The sequence below is a fragment of the Salvia hispanica genome, chromosome 1, assembly GCF_023119035.1.
Source record: "Salvia hispanica cultivar TCC Black 2014 chromosome 1, UniMelb_Shisp_WGS_1.0, whole genome shotgun sequence".
NCBI classification, from domain to species: Eukaryota; Viridiplantae; Streptophyta; class Magnoliopsida; order Lamiales; family Lamiaceae; genus Salvia; species Salvia hispanica.
Window position 1 is genome coordinate 44,585,617 of NC_062965.1, and position 23,585 is coordinate 44,609,201.

General features: G+C 43.4%; 1 pseudogene; it reads right to left on the minus strand.

Moving 5' to 3' along the window:
• Positions 1-255: 255 nt before the first annotated feature.
• LOC125197959 overlaps positions 256-23,585 on the minus strand; it is a 61,708-nt pseudogene continuing 38,378 nt past the window's right edge.

The following is a 23,585-nucleotide window of genomic DNA, read 5'->3' on the forward strand; positions in this document are numbered from 1 at the left end:
ATACCCAAATATGATTAATCAAGACTCTTAAAATGGGACGGATGGATCATTTATATTTGAAGTGTACTATTTTCATAACATAGTTATAAATAATTAAATTACTATGAAAGTAAAAGGCAAATTAACATATCATTGAAAAACTGATAATACACTTTAATTTGACAAAACAAACATGAGTTACATGAGGATAAGAAAATGATGACAGCACACGGTGTATAACAAGAGATTATTGGAAAAATTGAATTTTGAAATGTGTCAGTTATTGGAAACACACGTCCTTCTAATTAACCCATCTTCTCCGGTTAACGGTCCGATATCTCCCATTTTAATCATGGCGGCGGCGAATGATACGACTATACCTCGCCAAGCACCGGAGTTCACATCCGCCGTGGAAGAGACGTCTGAGGCTAGCGCAGAAGACATGTTGGAGTCACCGGAGGCAGAGGAGTCGAGAGAGGAGAGCAGCGATGAAGAGAGTACGGACCCGAGCCGCCCGTCACAGCAATCAAGGAGGCCCGCATGGTTCAAGGATTACGTTTCTCATTAGAAATATTATTTACTAGATTTATTGCTTTTAATTTTTGAAAATACTTATTTTTGGAACTTTTGAGTCGAGCAATTTATAAGCTCCGTTTCGGGTTTTCTTGTTGGATCTTTCCCGGAATAATCGAGTCGAACCAAACCTAGGGTCCTTAGTATAAATAGGAATTCTGTCCGTTGAAACCTCAAGAATCAATATACAGAATTTTCCCTAATTTTTGTTCTTTACTTTTCACGCAAGTTATTCCTTTTCTGTCAACCCTAGGGAGAAAAAGCGGCGCCGCAATCCGGCGAACCACCCTACTCCGATCAGATACGAAGCCCATTCGTATTAACTGGTGCTTTCACTTGATCTCTACCTTCCGTGCTCCATGATGACCAAAAACATAGGTGCTGGATGTACTGAACTGATCGATGTGACCCTACCACCGCCGCCACCACCGCTTTCACTCTCCTCGGATCCAGCGGTGTCAGCCCTATCGTCGCAGATGGTACAACTCACCGCGATGGTGAGCGAGATGAAGTCGCGCCTGGAGGGTACTGCTGATGCTCTGGTGTTTGGTCGGCCGCTGCCTGCGCCGCCCTACTCCGTGCCTCACTCTCTACTTCGGACGGATTCTCTACCGATTTTCTCGTTCACGCCGGCGTCATCCGTGGCCACGCAGTCAACGAACACTTCACTGCCAGCCTTCCCTCTCGGGTTTTCACACTCCCTAGTGCCCTCGCAACCGATGTCAATCCCGTAGTTCGGCTTTCATGAAGCCGGAGGGTCGATGCCGACCACGACCAAGTTTTCGCAGACAAGTTCACAGCCGTGGCAGTTCAGTCGCACTGAACAGCGATCAACGGATCGCCTCCCTCTTTCGCACCCTCAGATGGTGAGCGCATCGTCGTGTTGGGGTCCGCTGGGATCGACACAGACGTTTGGGGCGTTACAACAAGAGCAGACACGCCCCAAAGTGAAGATGGAACCTCCGAGGTTTGATGGTACGGAGGTAAATAACTAGATTCGGATTCGGGGCATTCAATTTTATTTCGACCATATAGGTACGCCGGAAGCGCAATGGCTGCATTATGCTATCATGCTCTTTTAGCCGGCAGTGGCTAATTGTATTTGAAACTATTGTTCTAGCCACGAATTCGTGACTTGGCCCATGTTTCTGGATGATGTTAGATGACGGTTCGACCCACAGTGTTACGTGAGTCATGTGGGCCTTCTCAAGAAGCTGCAGCAGACAGGTACGGTTTCTGACTATCAGTTGGCTTTTGAGAAATTACAGACCAAGGTTGTTGGTGTTCTTGACCACGTTCTGCTTGACTTGTATGTTGCCGGTTTGAAACAACTGATACAGGACGAGTTACTCCTCCATCGGCCAGCCTCCCTGGTTTTCGCATTCGCTCTCGCCACCCAGCTGGCTTCCTGCAGGGCAGATCCTGCGCCGCTGCAGCCCTCCTCGGGCCGCCGCCAATGGCAAACCAGGGAGTACCGCCCCACCACCACCCTGCCACCACAGACTACCTCCAGCCAAGCATCGCTGGCTACGGTCCCACGCGCATCCTTTGTGGTGCCGCGCTCGAAGGAACCCACCACGACCCCTATTATTCGCCTTTCAGCGGCAAAGAAGGCCGAACGCAGGCATCTTGGGCTATGCTTCTACTGCCCTGAGAAATGGGTTGAGGGTCACGTCTACACCCATCGGTTCTTGGCATACATTGGAGTGTGTGACGACGAGGATGATCCGATTGAATCACCAGAGGAAGCAGTCCCGGATGAGGTCATTGCAGTGGATCTTTCTCACTTATTGGCGATGGAGGGTAGGCGCCAATCTAAGTTGCTCACTCTTTCAGGCACGATTGGTTCATGGTCGGTTGAGGTCTTAATCGATACAAGCAGCTCTCATAATTTTTTACATCCTCGTATTGCGGATAAATTGCATCTCCCGTTGACTGCCGTTCGCCCTTTCAGAGTTTACGTTGGGAATGGGTCTTCCCTCCTATGCTCTCATTTGTGCAAGGCTACTCATTTGACCATGCAGGGTACACCATTTTCAGTCGATCTACATGTTCTGCCGATTCATGGGCCGGAAGTCATCCTCGGGATGGAGTGGTTGGAGTCTCTGGGCAGGGTGACCACACACCATTTTCAGTCGATCTACATGTTCTGCCGATTCATGGGCCGGAAGTCATCCTCGGGATGGAGTGGTTGGAGTCTCTGGGCAGGGTGACCACAGATTTTGTTGCAAAGTCCATGGAGATCGTTAAGGACAATAAGTTGATAGTTCTTTCAAGCACGATGCAGCCTTCAATGCGGCTATCACTGAACTCTTTCGCGTCTTTAATGTCGCACTCTTCACCGTTCGAGCTTTATGAACTGGTCGAAACCCCCCCAGCACCTGCCGTGGACCCACCGTTGACAGAGGTTGAATTTTCGGCGAGGCTACACCCGACGATCAGCGCCGTTCTCCTCCGCCATCAGGCGGTGTTCAAGCTGCCTGTGGGGCTGCCGCCTACGCGAACATTCGACCATCGTATCCACCTTATTCCCAACACTAAACCGGTGAATGTACGTCCGTACCGGTGTCCATATTTTCAGAAGAATGAGATTGAGAAGTAGGTCAAGGATATGTTGGATCAGGGGGTGATTCAGCGCAGTCAGAGTCCACTGTCCATTTTCTTCTCCCGTCCTGTTGGTTCACAAGAAGGACGGTACATTTCGTTTCTGTATTGATTACAGAGCTCTGAACAAGGCCACGGTTCCCGACCATTTCCCGATCCCGACCTCGGACGAGCTATTTGATGAATTGGGTGCAACTCGTTTCTTCACCAAATTAGAGCTACGTTCGGGATATCTCCAGATTCGGATGCATGAAGCTGATATTTATAAGACCGCATTCCGGACACACGATGGCCATTTCGAGTTTCTCGTGGTGCCTTTTGGCCACACCAACGCTCCGTCAACTTTCCAAGCGGCGATGGACAACATATTCCAGCCTTTCTTGAGGAAGTTGGTGATTGTTTTCTTTGATGATATTTTGATCTACAACCCTATGTTGGAGTCCCACTGTGACCATCTTGATCAAGTTCTTTCTATTTTAGAGATGCATCTATTCTTTGTGAAATTGATGAAGTGCTCGATTTGCAGCACAACGGTGGATTATTTGGGGCATCTTATATAAGAGGGACAGCTCAAGGCAGATCCGACGAAGATCGAGGCAATGGTGGCATGGCGTACGCCTAAGTCAGTTCGGCAGCTCCGCGGGTTCTTGGGCCTCACTAGCTACTACCGTGGCTTTATTGCCCATTATGCCATCATTGCAGCCCCCTGACAGACCCCCTAAAGAAAGACGCTTTCTCTTGGTCTGCAGCAGCCTCTGATAGCTTCGAGTCGTTGAAGACAGCGATGACCGAGGCGCCCGTCCTATGCCATCCGGATTTCAGTCAGACATTTTATTTGGAAACGGACGCTTGTGCTCATGCAAAATGGTCACCCACTCGCTTTCTTCAGTAAGAAGTTGGAACCCCGCCGTAGGAGCGCGTCCACGTATCACAAGGAGTTGTATGCAATTGTCGAGGCAGTTTAGAAATGGCGTCAGTATTTGTTGGGAAGGGTGTTTGTTATTCGCAGTGATAAGAAGAGCCTCCGAGAACTTTTACAGCATGTGATTCAGACACCGGAACAACATTTGTATATTCGTAAATTAATGGGCTACAAGTTTACTATTGAGTACAAAACCGGTGCAGCTAATAGAGTGGCAGATGCCTTGTCGCGACGTGATGAAGCGATCAGCGATGATGCAACACTCATGTCAGCCTTAGCCAACCCTATTCCAGATATTTTGCAGTTGTTGCGGGAGGAAACAGCTGTATCGCTGGAGTTGATTGCTTTACATGGGCAGATCGAAGCAGGTAGGGCAGATTCGAAGTTTGCTTTGTCGGATGGCCTGATCTATTGGGACCGCGGGATTATGGTAGCTTCGGACTCTCCACTCCGCGAGGCACTGCTGCAGGAGCATCATTGCTCACCCCTCGCGGGTCATCCTGGCTTCGAGAGGACGCTACGCCGTCTCACCGCCGCGTTTCATTGGCCGAACATGCGTCGTGATGTGAAGGCATTTGTATCATCGTGCATTACCTGCCAAACCACTAAATATTCTACGCAAAAACCGGCGGGACTGTTACAGCCTCTACCAATTCCAACACAAGTGTGGGAAGACGTCACTATGGACTTCGTTGTGGGATTGCCGCCTTCCAGGGGTTATACTACTATCATGGTCGCAGTGGACCGCCTATCGAAGTACGCCCATTTCGCTCCACTGCCGGCTTGCTTTGATGCCTTGAGGGTGGCGAAACTTTTCATGGACACTGTGGTGAAACACCACGGATTTCCCAAGACACTTGTTTCTGATCGGGATCCGATTTTCTTGAGTGACGTGTGGAAAGACATGCTCCGATTAAGTGGCACCACTTTGCATTTTTTGACTGCTTATCATCCCCAATCCGATGGTCAAACGGAGGTGCATAACAGGGGCTTGGAGCAATATTTGAGGGCCTTTGCTGCAGATCGCCCGACGAAGTGGACTTCTTTTTTTCCTTGGGCGGAACTGGCATTGTACTGCTTTCACAACGAGGGTATTGGCACTTCGCCGTTTTGGGCACTCTATGGGCGCGAACCGCCCCCTTTGGTGGCAGTGCAGCCCTCGGCAGGGCGCATTCGACATGAACCAACGGTGGCTGAACTGCTTGAGCTGCGAGCTGCGCTATTGGTCGACTTGCGGTAAAATTTGGCGCGCGCTCAGCAGCGTGTGCGTGACGGTGCGAATAATCACAGGTGCGCCGTCCAATTTGAAGTGGATGATACGGTCCTCCTCAAGTTACAAAAATATAGACAACACTTTGTGGCGAAGCCCTTATCGGCGAAGTTAGCACGATGATTTTTAGGACCATTTTTTTATCACGGAGAAGGTGGGACCGGTCGCTTACCGACTACAGTTTCCACAGGGTTCAAGAATTCATGATGTATTTCACGTGAGCTTACTGCGGCATTATATTGAAGAGGGTGCGTCGTCGGGGTCTGTTGTCGCAGAATTTCCGGCTGAGTTTGTGGGAGTTCGTTTGGTGATAAAGCCAGTCTGGATCATTGATCGACGAGTGGCATTGCGGGATGGTCAGCCGGTGGATCAGGCTTTGGTGCAGTGGTCGGGAGAGGCTGACTCTTTGGCTTCGTGGGAACCTTGGTTCAAGGATTATGTTTCTCATTAGAAATATTATTTTCTAGATTTATTGCTTTTACTTTTTGGAAATACTTATTTTTGGAACTTTTGAGTCAAGCAATTTATAAGCTCCTTTTCGGGTTTTCTTGTTGGTTCTTCCCCGGAATGATCGAGTCGAACCAAACCTAGGGTCCTTAGTATAAATAGGAATTCTGTCTGTTGAAACCTCAAGAATCAATATACCGAATTTTCCCTAATTTTTGTTCTTTACTTTTCGCGCAAGTTATTCCTTTTCTATCAACCCTAGGGAGAAAAAGCAGCGCGCAATCCGGCGAACCACCCTACCCAGATCAGATACGAAGCCCCTTCGTATCAACGAAATTCAAGTTAAATACGTCAGGATTGTCGATGTATACCCGAACAATGCTGTTGGTCGATGCTCCTCCGCTAAATAAAACTTGATCCGATTCCAGCAGACCTCTCCTATTCTATAGATTCCTAAAGTAACGGTTGTCGAATAAGTTAGGAGTCACCGCATCTAATGTCACCAGATTCTCGTCACCGCCGGTTCAAGGGCAGTTGCGCTGCCGCGCCTGCGCAAAGCCTGAGCCGATGCTATTGCTGCCGTAGATCCGGTCCCAGAATGTCACGCATCGCGCTTGCCCAATCGTACGAGGCCCTGTAAAAATTTCCATGAATTAAATGCTGAAATTGAAAATATCAAAATCCTAGTTTTTTACCTGACAAAGCAACCATATCCACTTGGTTTAAGTTTTTGTTTGCAAATTTGGAAATGAGGGTTTGGAGAGGATCGCTGTCTCTAGGAAGGTCGTTTTCAGCAAGCGCTCTGGTGGTGGCGGTGGGGGAATCCCTCCTCCCTAGATTCACTCTCCACGACGACCCTCCAACCGCCACCGTTGCATCACGCGCCGCCACTGCCAGAATGTCTGCGCACGACACCTGTAACAGCCCGCCTCCCTACGGCGGTCGGTTCTGGGTGGGGCGGTATCGCTTGTTGTCGTAGTGGGTCCTACTCTCGTCCCATCTCCTCTTATCATGGTTAGGGCGTGGCGGGGGTAGTGCCAGCATAGGGGAAAGGGTAGTGCCAGCGTAGTGTTCCCCGCGCTTCTCTCCTTGGGCATCGCTGCCTCAACATCCAGTGCGAGGGCCAGCGCCTCGGCTTACGTAAGTGTCCCACGGACAGCCAATGCCATCTTAATCTCATGTCTTAGGCTCTCACGAAACTTGTCGGCCAGCTTCTCGTCGGTATCCGTCTGTTCCGGCGCATAGCGGGTCATGTCACAAAGCGCGCGGTCATATTCGGTCACGGACAGACGTCCCAGAGTGAGGTTGTGAAACTCGGCTGCATTTGCCTCGGTCTTGAAGTCCTCCCATGTCATCCCGTCCACTCGATCATGGGGCATGGTCTTTAACTTAGTATCCCACCAAATGTCGGCGGACCCGATCAGTTGATGCGTCACGCAAATCATCTTCTCTTCGTCGTTGCACACCAAAGTCTTGAAGATGCGTTCCAAAGCGCGTACCCAAGTTTCAGCCTTCGCTGGTTCACCCATTCCATCGAAGGTAGGAGGCTTTTGGTCTAAAAACAACTTTACGACTTCCCTATCTACTCGTGGAGGTGGTGGTTGCGGCGGCCGTGGTTGCGTCACGCTTTCTTCTTCCGAGGCCTGGGAAGTGGGTTCCTTGTGCCTTACGTTGCGCCTAGGCGCCATTCTGATTCATTTTCACTCGAGTCGTTAGCGTACTTATTTAAATCCAAATATAGTGATGTGATACATATTTGAAAGAAAGGCTTGATTATTTCCACAAGTAAGGTCCAAGGGATGACCACACAATAGCATTGTAGGAAAAACAGTTTCGCAAGAAGGCGTAATAAAGTTGCCCAATAAGATGAAAGATGCTTGGAAGAAAATTAGAACGGGCAAGTATATTTACATAATAAGGTAGAAAAGAGTAGAGATAACTCCTTGCAAGATAAGATAATAAAAAGGTGCAAATTCCCCATTAATTCTCAAAACGTGGCCAAAAAGGTCTTAGTACAACGAATAAAAAGGAGTAAAGTAAAAGCGAAAGGAAAGGTAAAGTAAACAAAGGTCTTAGAATTCTCAAAACATAGGGAAAGGAAAACAAAAATCACTATTTGGTCACTAATCATCTCCGCCCTCGTCCTCTCTTGGTTCTTCCGACTCTCCGACACTCTCCGCGTTCGAGCTCTCTCCCTTCTCGGACGGTCCCGTCTCCTCGTATTTCTTCTCGTCGCTTAGGGGCGAAGGAATTGAGGTGAGCATCTCTTCGACCTCCCTTCTTATCCTTAGAGGGGCCGAAGTGCGCAGCCTAAGTGTCCTCCTTCGGGGAACGCGAGCAACGTGCGGCTCCTCGTCATCGCGATACTTCATTCGGCGCGCTGCTCCTGGCGAGTACCTTTGCGTTGGTGGATGGAGTGGAGGTCCGTCAACGGCGGCAGACATGGACGGAAGTAAGACTCCTATTAGGCCGACGATGTCTCCTCGAGGCGTGTATTTGGGTGGGCTAAACCAGGTGTAGGATACTGAGGCATATGGATAAGTTGCATGATTCCCTCGTGGTGGGTAGTTCCATACGCGTAAGCATCCAGCCAGTGACCATAGAAATCGGTGACGAAGTTTAGGAGGAACTGTTTTCCGTCCATTCCAGCTCTCTATAGCGTTCCACCGGAAAGTTCCTATTCTTGGCGTAACGACGACGCATAAGGGTGTGATAGAGTTGAACCATCTATATAAAGAGGAAAAGGAAAAGTCAGCACCGCCCCAAAGGGGTGAAAAGGAATAACAAGTGTGTGAGGTTTCAAAAGGTGCGGTGAAAAGGATGTGTATAAAGCAAAAGATGGCGGTACGAAGATAGTATCGTCGGACGTTCTCGTTCCTAAGGCAGCTATTCGCGCGTTTCCTTTCACGATTCGTCGAGTCTTCACATACACTAATGGCCTAATACTAGTCATTCCATGTTTCTATTGTTGGTATAAGCGCTGTGACAGTATAGCTAAGGCATGCTAGGTTCCAAGAAGTCCAGGTCTAAGCATCGCAACATTTCAACATAATCTCACGTGATCACATTCGCATTTCACAATTTTCACTAGTTCTCATACACATTCGACAGATCATCATTCGGGAAGCTTCGCTTCACATTCACAATATTTCCAACACTTATGGCATGCTTTTCACAAAAATAACATTTTCCACCGAAATTTCCAAGAGCATAGAGTTTCAATCATAGAAATATTTTGTACCTCTTTCTTCGTGGTTGAACGAGACGAGTTGCGGTGTTGAGCCTCTCATGTTTAGTGCGTTAATCAATGATTAAAGGGATAACCTAAATTTTGAAAAGACTCTTGGGTCCAGAGCGGAAAGAACTGAGGCTCTGATACCAACTGTAACAGCCCGCCTCCCTAGGGTACAATAAATGCGGCGACTGCTACCAAAATGGACTTAAAAGAAGTAAACATAGGCTAGGGTTTCATTTAAAGAGTTTTGACCAAAGTATTTAAAGGAACTATCAGAGCAATAAATCAACGGTTTAACCTAGAAGCTTTAATAAGTAAAAGAAAGGTACCATAAATTACGACCAAAAATCTCAAGAGTTTAGCATAATTTCCAAGAAAACCACAAGAAGTCTAAAGCTTCTAAACCGAAGGGAATAAGTGCAAAGTATCCAAAACAATACTAAAGTATACCAAAAACTCAGCGGAAACGACCAAGAGAAAGTGCAGCTATGTATGAAGACACAACTACGCTTGAAGTTCAAAACATCCATCTTAATTAATTAATATGCTCAACACCCGCCACCGCTCGTCGCCGTTCAACCTGCACATAAGGAAAACACATGCAGGGCTGAGTATTATGAAATACTCAGTGAACTCGTTGCCAAAACATTTTATAAGTTATGCCACCCTTACCATAGTGAACTCGAGTTTTAAGCAGTTATCAAAGAGAATATCACGAGTATCACAAAATTATTTTCCATAGACTGGCCAGTCAAACAACTCCTCACTTTTCTCATAAATTTCCACAATCACAACATTTCCATGGTGCGACGAAAGTGTGGCCACACTTTTCGCCCACGAGACCGGCCGACTAGCAAGGACGGCTCCCGATCCCACCGTGTACACAGCCTGGTAGGGTTTGCGGTCCTACTCAGACCCGAATTCGTTTATACATATCCATAGCCCTATAGCCCAATGGAGCGAACTCTCAAACTGGGCATCAGGCGCACAATATCACAACCAAAACAGACATAGGCATGACATAACAGTTAAACCACCCTTATTTCTCCACATTCATAAATTTGCACATAAAAGAGTTTAAGAGTAATGCCCACCTCGACTGCTTAGATTTCAAGTATGTTCTTTCCTTTGTTATCCTGCTTCGCAACCGAGGTTTCACCTTTTTAATCACATAAGCACATATCACAAATCAGATTCAATACAAACTCCTAACTCATGCATGCCTCAACACTTTCCCTTTTTCCCAGCGATTTATCTTATCATCATCAATCAAGGCCATGTTCATCACATAAGTTCCATTCGCATCTCAACTCTAGATTTAACATCAACATATGTCACACAAGAGTATTTTGCCAACACACAACACACACATACGCAACACGCACACACACACGCCACGCACACACACACATACATATTTTACATATCCCCTCTCTCCACAAGATCAATATTTTAAAATTTTCATTTTTTAAATCATATTGAAATACTCCATTATATATATTTATAATATGTGAGGGATTGGTTTTTTTTGGAATCTATGCCGGTCAATGAACTTTGACCAATTAAAATTTCAACGACACATTTAATTTGGTGAAATTAAATGATATAGCGTCGATATACGTTCAGAATAGATGACCGTGGTATATTCATTTTCTCAAATCCAATTCCCGGTGAGTGAGAAATAATGGATTAAACTTGTGTAAAATTGCAAACTAAATGATCTATGAGAGAAGCTAGGGGATTACTTAAGAAAGTTAATTATCCCACATTGAAAGTAACAAGCTTATAAATCAAGTATTTAATAAGAAGGATTATTACATGTAATAATTCTAGTTGACTAAGATGGGCTGTAAAGCCCACACACGCGCCGCCGCCGCCCGCCTCGCTGCGCGCCGCGAGCCTCGAGCCCGAGCCTGTGCCCGTGCTCGTGCCCGTGTCCATGTCCTTGGACTTGGACTTGGACTTGGACTTGGATCTTGGCAATTGGTCTTTGGACTATTCTTTGGGCCTGGTCATGTGACTCGGTGGTTGGGTTCGACCCTGGGCTGGTCTAATGACACCTCGGTAGTATGACGCGGTAAAGCCAACGTGGCTGGCACGTGATAGTCCACGTCATGAACGAACCTAGACGCGTCTAGATTCAGCCTCTCAGCTCTGTAACGACTTGTAACGCCTCATAACCGACGACCTTTACGGTCTAGCAAGATGACAGCAATGATGGTTGTTGAACCACTGCAGTGGACCGAGCCTATAAATAGGCTAGCCATTCCATGCATTCTACACTGTAGAATTCACAAAGCATCTCTTACATCACACGCTCTCACCCTCTCAGCATTGTCTTTCTGTCGAAGCTCTACCCTCTCCTCCATCCAGTTCGCCGGAGCTCTGCTGATAGCGGTGCTGCTTCATCAGAGACATAGCCGTTTTATCTTTGGGGATGAAACGCCAATCCGAAGAGCACTACCGGGGCGTATCTCGTCTTGAAGAAAGAAGACTCCTCAACTCGGCTAACAACTTTTCATGGTTTACTGTTTCGATTTTATATTGTTATATGTTTCAGTTTGTTCTTCTGTATTCCTTTTTTGAGTTGTATTACGTCCGGTTTATATCTTGTAATTCTAGAAACCCAACAATCACAAGACGAGATATAACTTGCCTTTGAAGGGATTTGGACCTATAAACTGAAACTAACACTTTCGAAACTTTAATTACCTTTGCTTGGAGATTTTGACTGAATCGAACACCGTCGCTGCCACCAATCAGGCCCCACCGCCGTCCCCATCTCCTCCACCACGGCGAACACTGGACCGGTCAACACGTCGTCAATTCTGATGATGATTCCGACCCCTGGGTTCACCTCATCATCAACTCTCTCATGGGGGTTTACGGACCCCTTTGGACCCACTGTTGGATCCTCCTCCAGTGGATCGGTTGGTTCCACTTTTAGTGGTTCCTTCATATCCTCTAATGGATCGAGTGTTAGGGCCTTCGTGTCTCATACGAGTGTTTGGGCCTTCGGGTCCAACACAGGTGCCGGTTCCTTCGGGTCCGGTACGACCAAGGTGGGCTCTACGCCCGACATGAATGATGGGGGCTCTATGTCCAACCATGTTGTTGGATCCTTCCGGGGCAAAATTGGTTCCTTCAATGGACCAAGTGCGACACCTTTTGATACCTAGAATGATGCCACCCGCCGAGAAGCCACCTAAATTTGGAGGATCTAACTTCAAGAGATGGTACCAAAAGATGTTGTTCTACTTGACAACTTTGGGCGTCGCCAACTTCCTCACGGAGAACGAGCCGCCCGCACCAAGTGATTAAGATACGAGGCTCGAGATCTTGGCGGACTATGAAGCGTGGAGAAAAGGAGATTATCTTTGTAAAATGCTTTAGATGATAGTTTGTACAATGTATATTCCATTGTAACCACATCCAAAGAGATATGGGAAAGCCTAGAGAAAAAGTATAGTATTGATAATGCTGCAGGTACTGAACATGTTGTAGTATCCAAATTTACGGACTACAAATTGGTCGACTCTAGACCTGTCATGAAACAAGTTCAAGAGTTCCATATGATCATCCACGGACTCGTGGCTGAAGGGATGAACTTGCCCGACAACTTTGTACGATGCATACTCATCGAGAAGCTTCCTCCTAGTTGGAAAGACTTCAAGCACTACCTCAAGCACAAGTGAAAGAAGATGAGTCTTGAATATTTGATCGTGAAGCTGCGCATGGAAGCGGATGTGCGCAAGATCGATCATAAGGCTAAGGGCTTCAACCCCCTTGATGCAAAAGCCAACTTGTTGGAGCGGGGCAGTCCCTCCAACAAACGCCCTCGCCCAAGTCGTCCAAATGACAAAGGAAAGGGCAAGCAGCCTGCAAAGAAGTTTGAAGGCGAGTGCTACAAAGGTGGCAAAATTGACCACTTTGCCTAAGACTGTCGCAGCACGAAGAAGAAGAAGCCAGCAGCCCACGTCGTTGAGAAGGAGTTCAAGGACTGGGATGAAAGCGACCTCGTTGCCGTGGTCACTGAAGAAGTCAACATTGTTGACAACAAGGGCGGCTGGTACATTGACACCGGCGCTACTGCTCATGTCTGCTCAGACAGAAGCAAATTTGCCTCCTACACTACTGTTGAAGGGAAGAAGATCAACATGGGAACCAAGCATCCTCCGAAGTCCTTGGCATCGGAAGTGTGATCCTCATGATGACGTCTGGCATCACGATTACACTGAAGGATGTGCTGCATGTCCCGGACATACGCAAGAACCTAGTGTCAGGATCAATACTAGTTAATAAGGTGTTTAAACTTGTATTCGAGTCTGATAGGTTTACTTTGTATAAGTTTGGGAAGTCCCTTCGAAAAGGTTATGTAACCGATGGACTTTTCAAGCTTAGTGTGGCAATTCGAAGTGTCACGAAGTCATTGGCTAATAATAATAAATCATCTACGTCCTCTTATTTGACTAAGTGTTCAAATTTATGGCACTATAGATTGGGACATGTAAATTCAAAAGCCATTAAAAGATTAGTAAATTTAGATTTACTAAAGGCAATTGAAGTGGATAGCCAACACAAATGTGAAATATGTCTTGAGGCTAATATGACTAAGTTACCGTTTCACTCAATTGAACGAAAAACGAAACCTCTTGAATTAATTAACACAGTTGTATGTGATTTAAAGATGGTGCAAACTAGAGGTGGTAAAAATACTTTATCACTTTCATAGATGATTACATGAGATATTGCTACATTTATCTTTTAAGAAGTAAAGATAAAGCAATAAAAGCGTTCAAAAATTATAAGAACGAAGTTGAGAATCAACTTAGTTGTAAAATCAATGTGATTCGAAGTGATAGGGGAGGCGAGTATGTAGCCACGTTTGAGAAGTTATGCAATGCAAGTGGTATAATTCACCAAACAACGACTCCATATTTACCACAATCTAATGGTGAGCAGAACGCAAAAATCGAACTCTATAAGAGATGATGAATGCGTTGCTACTAAGTTCAGGATTACCCCATAACATGTGGGGGAGGCTATTTTGACGACCAACTATATCCTAAACAAAATTCCACTAAAAGGAAAGGAAACCACTCCTTATGAGTTGTGGAAAGGAAAGAAACCATCCTACAAATACCTCAAAGTGTGGGGGTATTTGGCGAAGGTGATGGTTCCCCCGCCCAAAGAAGTTATAATTGCCCTTAAAACAATTGATTGTATCTTCATTGGATATGCACTAAACAGTAGTGCATATAGATTCGTTGTTCACAAGTATGAAATATCGACTATAACAGTAGGAACAACAATCGAGTCAAGGAATGTCGTATTTCTAGAAAATACATTTTTTTGCAAGACCAATAAGAGGTCACAACCAATTCTGAGACAAGATTTGAAGACGAGGCCACTAGTTCTAAAACAGTGGATAAAGCCACTGGTTCTAAATCAGTGGATGATGAGCCCGAATCGCGTAAGCGTGCAAGGCCTGATCCAAGTGATGCAGTACTAAGACGTGGTAGTAGAGTCAGAACACAAAAAATTTGGTCCTGGCTACATTGCTTTAAAAGTAGCCTTTGCTGGCCCAGACGGGTTGCATTGGAGAGAAGTTGTTCAAAACGAAATTGATTCAATTTTGCTAAACCACACTTAGGTGCTGGTTGATTTGCCCGAAGGTGCTAAACCTTTAGGGTGCAAATGGGTGCTTAAAAGGAAATTTAAGGGCGATGGAACAGTGGATAAGTATAAGGTCCGACTGGTAGTCAAGGGTGTCAAACAAAAGGAAGGACATGACTTCTTTGATACCTATTCACCCGTAACGAGGATTACATCTATCCAAGTGCTTCTCGCGATTGCTGCTTTGCACAATCTTGAGATTCATCAAATGGATGTTATGACTGCGTTTCTAAACGGTGAACTAGAAGATGAAATCTATATGGAACAGCCTGAAAGGTTTGTAGTACCTGGACAAGAGAAAAAGGTATGCAAACTGATTAAGTCCCTCTATGGATTGAAACAAGCGCCATTGCAATAACACTTGAAGTTTGATAATGTGATGTTATCAAATGGGTTTAAAATCAACGAGTGTGACAAATGTGTCTATATTAAGAGCACGGATAACGGGTACGTTATAGTGTGTATTTACGTTGATGACATGTTAATCATGGGTAGTAACACTCAAGTGATTAATGAGACAAAGGCCATATTAAAGAGAAACTTTGATATGAAAGACATGGGTCTAGCTGATGTAATTCTCGGAATGAAAATTTTAAGAACATCCGATGGAATCATCTTAACCCAATCTCATTATGTTGAGAAGATATTGAAGAAATTCAATGCATATGATGGCGCGCCAGTTAAGACTCTAATTGAACTCGATGTTCACTTGAGCAAAAACAAGGGCGAACCCGTTGCACAAGAAGAATATGCATGGGTCATTGGATGCATTATGTACTTGACTAATTGCACTCGACCGGATATTGCTTGTGCCGTGAACAAGTTGAGTTGTTATACGAGTAATCCAAGCAAAGAGCATTGGAGAGCTCTTGTAAGGGTTTTGAGATATCTAAAGCATACTCAAAATCATGGGCTACACTTTCGAGATACCCCCAGTACTTGAAGGATACTGTGATGCGAATTGGATATCCGACAATAAAGACTCACTTTCAACAAGTGGATACGTCTTTATTAATGGGGGTGGTGCTGTGTCGTGGAAATCCATGAAACAGACATGTATAGCCCGATCAACCATGTAATCGGAATTCATAGCTTTAGATAAAGCTAAGGAAGAAGCCGAGTGTTTTAAAAACTTCCTTGAGGATATCCCAGGTTGGTGTAAGCCAGTGCCTCCAGTATTGATTCACTGTGATAGCCAAGCCGCTATCGGAAGGGAAAATAATGGCTTCTACAACGGTAAGTCTCGACATATTCGTCGACGACATAATACCATGAGACATTTGATCACAACAGGCGTGATTACAATTGACTATGTGAAGTCAATAGATAATCTAGCGGATCCGCTAACCAAATGGTTAAACCGTGATCAAATTAATAAGTTGCTAGAGGGAATTGGTTTGAAATCCACAAACTAAAGAATTGTCATAGTGGTAACCCAACCATGATAACTGGAGATTCCAAGAACTTGGTTCAATGGGAAAACTAAGCTATGAGAGTTCGTGTAAAACACTCATCTACATCTATTCCCTAGAGAGCAATAGAGTGTTTGAAAACTTGCCTTGTGGTGAGGATAAGTCTATGACTTTTAATGATTGCTAAGGATCTCAAAGAGATTGAATTCTCAAAGAGACCGAGTAGGGCAAGATACTCGAGTAGGAATCACCTATGTAAGTGTGAAGTGTGGCCGCTTCAAATTACACACTAATGAATCCAAAGTGGTGTCCAAAGCCGCAAATAACACAAAACGTGAGAATGGATGAGGTTGAGGTGTTTAAGTGTTAACACCATTGTCTCGGTGCACGCCGTGGGGGACCAGTTCAAAGCATCGCATGTATATCCGATGGCGTTGACTATGGAAGGTTCAAAGCTAAAAGCTACATATTCTTATGCTTATATACCTCTCGAGGATTAATCTTGTGTCTGCATGCATATGCATCTGGCTATTTCCACTAATATGGGGGATTTTCGGAATCTATGTCGGTCAATGGACTTTGACCAATTATAATTTCAAAGAGACATTTAATTTTGTGAAATTAAATGATATAGCATCGATCTACATTCGGAGTAGATGACCGTGATATATTCATTTTCTCAAATCTGATTCCCGGTGAGTGAGAAATAATGGATTAAAGTCTGCAAAATTGCAAACTAAATGAGCTATGAGAGAAGCTAGGAGATTAATTATCTCACATTGAAAGTAACAAGCTTATTAATCAAGTATTTAATAAGAAGGATTATTGCATGTAATAATTCTAGTGGACTAAGATGGGTTGTAGAGCACACATGCGCGCATACGCGCGCGCCACCACCGCCCGCCCCGCCAAGAGCCGCGAGCAGCGCGCCGCGTACTGCCTGCCGCGAGCCACGAACTTGAGCCTATGCCCGTGCTCGTGCCCGTGTCCGTGTCCTTGGACTTAGACTTTGACTTGGATCTTGACAATTGGTCTTTGGACTGTTCTTTGGGCGTGGTCGTGTGGCTCGGTGGTTAGGTTCGACCCTAGGCTGGTCTAGTTCTTTTTAGACCACCACCGTTTCCACGTAAGCGAGCCAAGCGGGATGACACCTCGTCAGTATGACGCGGTAAAGCCAACGTGGCTGACACGTGATAGTCCACATCATGAACGAACCTAGACATGTCTAGATTTAGCCTCTCAGCTCTGTAACGGCTTGTAACGCCTCGTTACCGATGACCGTTACGGTCTAGTAATGATGACAGCCATGATGGTTGTTGACCCCCTGCAGTGGACTAAGCCTATAAATAGGCTAGTCATTCCATGCATTCTACACACTAGAATTCACAAAGCATCTCTTGCATCACACGCTCTCTCCCTCTCTCCATTGTCTTTCTGTCGAAGCTCTGCCCTCTCCTCCATCCAGTTCGCCGGAGCTCTGCTGATAGCCGTGCTGCTTCATCAGAGACGTAGCCGTTTAATCTTTGGGGATGAAACGCGAATCCGAAGAGCAATACCGGGGCGTATCTCGTCTTGCGGAAAGAGGACTCCTCAACTCGGCTAATAATTTTTCACGGTTTACTGTTTCGATTTATATATTTTAATCTGTTTCAGTTTGTTCTTCTGTATTCCTTTTTTGGGTTGTATTACGCCCGGTTTATATCTTGTAATTCTAGAAACCAACAGTTTTCTTGTAGAAACCGTTGAGAGACAATAATAATTTAATTCTTCATCCTTTTTAATCATAATGAAATACTCCACACATATTTATAATATGTGTTGTATAACAGGATCTCCTAAAGTCCTTATTGAAAGTTTGGAAGAGTACATATGTATGATACATCTTAACATCCTTACACAATATTTTTTCCTCGTAATATTTTTCAAATGCCAACTTTTCCTTAAACCGTTTTCCTTGTTTTCCTTGTATAATAGGATCTCCTAAAATCCATGGAGTTGAAGGTTTGAATATCTTCCCAACATGTTATTTTTGCTTCTAATGCTAGTTTTGAGGAATGAAAGCTGCCAATTTTCTCATTTCAATTTTCAAATTGTTCATTGATATTTATTTAAGGAATATGACTATAGAATGAACTTCTAGTATGATTGGATCATGAAATTACATTGAATTTCACTTTGTGATCAAACTGAAAATTGGGGTTCTTTAAACTGGGGATTTTATATTTGTGAAATATTTGTACTAGTTAACTTTGAAACTATGCAATTTGAGTTATGTTTTCATATTTGATTACAAGTACGATAGTGATAGATAAATATGACTTTTGAGAAAAATATGTTGGTCATAAGGCTCATGAGATTTTGAGCAGCTTCAGTGATGAGCAGCTGTTAACAATCAACTATAGACTCTCGATACTAGTTTTGCGACATCAGGATAAATCCAAGCTTAACACCTTTCTTGAACATCAGGCAAGTGAAAAGGCAATATGGGGTTCAACTTAGCAAATTTAATGATTTAGTCACAAGCATCAAGGGAAAAATAAAAGAGAGGGCTGATTCTGGATAAAGATACATTTGGCATATTATCAGAAAAAGTTCCAACAATAACTCTCCAGGCTTTCTAGAAATGCTGCCACAGCTTCATCACTGCATGAAAAATTAGCGATATCCAATTAACGATGTAAAGAAATATGTTTTGATGTGCCTATTTTAGCAATACATGTTAGAGTTTGTATACTAGAAATCACCTTTCGAATGATTGAATATTGTTAAAACTCTTATTTTATTTTCCAAAGAAATAAACAGATTATTTTTGTCATAATGTTGTTATGTTTTACATTTAATGGATGTTTATTACATGTTTAAATGTATAAGTAACTTAACAAAGTCTAAGTCTTTGTTTTAGTAGACCGGTTGTGGGCGTCGTTCACTTTAAGGTAACACGGTCAATTCTAAACAAAGAAAAGAAGAATTTCACAACCTAGATAGGCTTAGACTACCTATCGTGAAAGGTTGCAATGTCAGCCCGATTATTTCTAAGCCTTACTGAAATAAGATGACGTTGGTGTGGTATAGCACTGAATGGATCTAACAACGAGACAGTCTTTATGCTATCTACTGAAAGACGAGGTCTTGTAAATTATTATTTCTTAATCAATGTATGTTAGCATTGAGCATATGATATTGATTATGCACTACTTTGACTTACCAAATGGTGCGGATTTTTCGCAACCCAATAAGCCTGGTATATTGGGTAGTGGTGATTAATATCTAGCGGTGCTAGGATTGCAATTATGTTGAATCGCGCGAGGTGAGTCTCGTTTGATAACATCCTCAAGAGAAGCTTGAAATAAGGTTTTATTATTCGGAACCTAGCTAGTTGGAGTATAATTACTCTATGAATAATAAATAAGATTTTCTTGCTGAGTCCTCTCTTGGAATAAATAAGATATTAATTAATTAAGTCCATAGCAGACAATAATTAATTAATTGATGTTTCTATCTTAAGCGCGGGAAATAAATATCAAGCAATGGAAACCCGAAGTACTTGTAATTTCGGATTTGGATGGGCAGTGCAATATTACTTCTGTAGTGGTTGCTCGTAATATTCCAATCATAAGCTTATATTAAAATGGGTTTAATTTAATTAGTAAAAAACTAATTGTAGGAGCCCATATCCAAAGTCTTCCATAGATCCCTATCTTGGCTCAATATGTGACTTATTATAAATAGGAGAATAAAGGAGACAGAAAAAGACATTATTTTCTTCCAAAAATTTCAACCCCCTCTCTACTTAGATAAAGGGGCGATTTTTCCTCTTCTTCGAGGGATTGGTTTTCTGTCTTCTTTATTTAAGTCCTAGTACACTGGTGAGATCAACCCACCTTGATATCAGTTTACAGTCCGGAAACCAGACAGAAGATCTGTGGTTTTGTACTAAAGATCTTCAAGTGGAGAAGGCGCTAGCCATCTTCGATTCTTTGGAGAATCATCAGGGGTATAACGGCTAAACCGTAGCAGACAATAATTAATTAATGGATGTTTATATCTTAAGCGCGGGAAATAAATATCAAGCAATGGAAACCCGAAATACTTGTAATTTCGGATTTGGATGGGGAGTGCAATATTACTTCTGTAGTGGCTGCTCGTAATATTCCAATTATAAGCTTATATTAAAATGGGTTTAATTTAATTAGTAAAAAGCTAATTGTAGGAGCCCATATCTAAATTCTTCCATAGATCCCTGTCTGGGCCCAATATGTGACTTATTATAAATAGGAGAATAATGGAGACATTATTTTCTTCCAAAAATTTCGACCCCCTCTCTACTTAGATAAAGGGGCAATTTTTCCTCTTCTTCGAGGGATTGGTTTTCTGTCTTCTTTATTTAAGTCCTAGTACACTGGTGAGATCAGCCCACCCTGATATCAGTTTACAGTCCGGAAATCAGACATAAGATCTATGGTTTTGTACTAAAGATCTTCACGTGGAGAAGGCGCTAGCCATCTTTGAATCTTTGGAGAATCATCAAGGTATAATTGCTAAACCGTAGAAAAACATGTTTTAGGTTTCAATTAATTTAAAGCATGTCAATTGTAATATCCCAAAAATGACCCTAGACCGAAAATAATTTTTACGGTACGAAAATCGTCAAAACTATGGATTGATGTGAATGGAAATATGAATTCGGTATGGATTGATGTGAATGGAAGTATGAATTCTGCATGGATTATATGTGTGCTTGGAATCGGGCAATATGAAATATGATGTGTTGTGATAGAGATATAAGCTAAGTAAATGTACATGATATAAGATATGTGTGTGCAAAATGTGATCTGATTAGAAATGTGAACTCCGTAAGAATTATGTGTACGCTCGAAGACGAGCTGGGCGAATATGGAAAATTAAATGAGGATTTAGAAATGAAATGGAAAATGAAAATGGGTGCTCTAAATGAGCTATAAGATATATGATATGTCTAAAAATGTAAGTTTTAAATGAAATAAATATATGAGTTTGAAATTGAGCTATATGAGATAAAAGGATACTATGGTTGAAAGTATGGAATCCAGTGGATTATATGTGTGTTTGAAAGAATGTGAAATGTATTGATGACTAATATATGATGGAATCTGAAAATGAATGTGGTATTTGACGTTTATGCAAATTGTATTGATAATTGATGTGTGCTAAAAAAAAATGGTATTTGGTGATAATGTGAACTGCTGTTGATTATTTGGGAGATATTGGAATTTTAATGTGGAGAATTAATTTGTCTGGGTGCTTTGTGTTTGAATTTTAAACCTGTTAGTTTTTGGGCATGCTCCATGAAGATTCCGTTGGCAACAAAACGCGATCAGAAAACAACACACAAACAATAGGCAACGCAAGAACAAGATCAAGACGGGAGTTACGTGGTTCGACGTAAAAGTCTACATCCACGGGAAAAATCGCACACAATCTTTATTACAAACTCAATGGAATCGGAGGAACAGATTACAATCACAAGAACGAAAACTAGCAGGAGAAATAAACGAACAAGTAACAGCAATCTCGAGCTGAAACTTCGCAGCAAGAATGAAGACTCTTCTTCTTCTCTAACTGATCTCAATCTCGCTCTGTCTCTCGTTTTTCTTCTCTGAATTGAAATGAGCTAAGCTAGAGCAAGGTATATGTCCAGATCGACGGTCCTGATCGAGTGCCAAAACCCCCTTTTATCTCCACCGTCCGATGCAGTCATCTGTTGCAACTAACTCAAAATAGCTGTTTGACTTCAGCTTACTTAAAAGGTCCCACCAGCTTGTGGGTTTGAGCCCTTTCAAGACCAACTTTTCCCAACAATCTCCACCTTGGGCTTGAAACAGATCATGTGCTATTTCCATTTCCAAACTTCGCCTCAACAATCAGTCATCCCCACCAGCTTCAGGCAGTGCCTGAATTTTGCAACTGGTAAGGCTTTTGTTAGAACATCGGCAGCATTATCTAATGTTCCCACCTTCACTACTTTGATTTCTCCTCCTTCAATTATATCTCTTATGAAGTGCAGCCTAATGTCAATATGTTTCGTTCTTTCGTGAAACACCTGATGTTTCGCCAAACAAATTGCTCCATTATTGTCGCACAGAATGGTGAGTGAATCTTGGACTGCCCCAAAATCAGATGTGATTCCTCTAAGCCATACTGCCTCCTTTATTGCCTCAGTGAGGGCAATGTATTCGGCCTCTGTGGTTGATAACGCCACCACTGATTGCAAAGATGACTTCCAGGTGACAGCTCCACCAAACATTTTGAAGATATATCCAGTCTGGGATTTTCTGCTGTCAACATTTGAAGCATAATCCGAGTCGCAGTAGCCTATTAATGGCTGCTCTTGACCTTCCACTGACCTTCTATACATGATCCCTACATCCTTGGATCCCTTCAAATACTTCAACATCCATTTGAGGGCATGCCAATGCTCTCTGCCATGCTCCTTCATGAATCTACTAGTTATGCTTACTGCATGAGCCAAATCTGGCCTAGTGCATATCATGCTATACATCACACTTCCTATGATGTTAGAGTAAGGAATTCCCTTCATTTCTTCCCTTTCTTCATCATCTTTGGGAACTTGATCTGTGGAGAGTTTGAAATGCTGTCCAATGGGAACAGATTTTGTTGTGGAATCTTGCATTCTGAATCTGCTAATTACTCTTCTGATGTAATCAGTCTGCTTCAGGTACAAATTCCCCTTCTTTCTATCTCTTGAGATATCCATCCCCAATATTTTGCTAGCTTCACCCATATCCTTCATTTCAAATGTTTCTTTCAAGCTTTGCTTTATACTCTGAACCTCATCTAGAGTTCCAGCAGCCACAAGCATATCATCTACGTATAGGACCAGAAATGCCACAGCTTTACCATTCTTCATCATAATATATACACAACTGTCATATGGAGATTTCTGGAAACCAATAGTAGAGAGATAGGAATCAAACTTTTTATACCATTGGCAGCAACTTTGCTTGAGGCCATATATGCTCTTCTTAAGTAGGCAGACCTTATCTTCTTGTCCCTTCACTTTAAAACCCTCCGGTTGCTCCATGAATATGGTCTCTTCCAACTCTCCATTGAGGAATGCAGTTTTTACATCTAGCTGGTGGAGTTCCCAGTCCAGATGGTTCACTATGGCAAGCATAATCCTTATTGAACTGTGTCTCACTACAGGGGAGAACACCTCGTTGTAGTCAATCCCTTCTTGTTGTGTGTAGCCTTTTGCAACAAGCCTAGCCTTGAACCTTACTACACTTTGGTGTGACACTTCAATTTTTTTCTTAAAGATCCACTTAGAACCTACGGCTTTCTGCAACTTGGACCTCTCCACAAGGATCCATGTTCCATTTTTAAGTAGTGAATATATTTCTTCTTCCATAGCCCTTATCCACTGTTCCTTTTCAAGACTATTCATTGCTTCTTGAAAACTTGCAGGCT